This window comes from Merops nubicus, unplaced genomic scaffold (genome assembly GCF_000691845.1).
Source record: "Merops nubicus isolate BGI_N331 unplaced genomic scaffold, ASM69184v1 scaffold24878, whole genome shotgun sequence".
Classification (NCBI taxonomy): Eukaryota; Metazoa; Chordata; class Aves; order Coraciiformes; family Meropidae; genus Merops; species Merops nubicus.
The window spans coordinates 1,803-2,017 of NW_008626719.1; positions in this window are offsets into that span (position 1 = coordinate 1,803).

A 215-nucleotide genomic window follows, 5' to 3' on the forward strand; every position below is an offset into this window, starting at 1 on the left:
CTGGCCCGGGGTTGGCCACAGGGTGCTGCTGGTACCCCGAGGACACATCGCAAGGGGTGAAGCCTCCGGGCGCTGCCAGGGGAGGATCAGATCAGGGGGCCCGGGGCAAGGGTGGGATGGGAGACTGGGTCTGGGGGTGCCAGGATGAGAGAGGGGTCGGACTACAGCGGGGTGGCATTGGGGGTGCCTGGGGTGGTGTTAGAGAGGGACGGGGC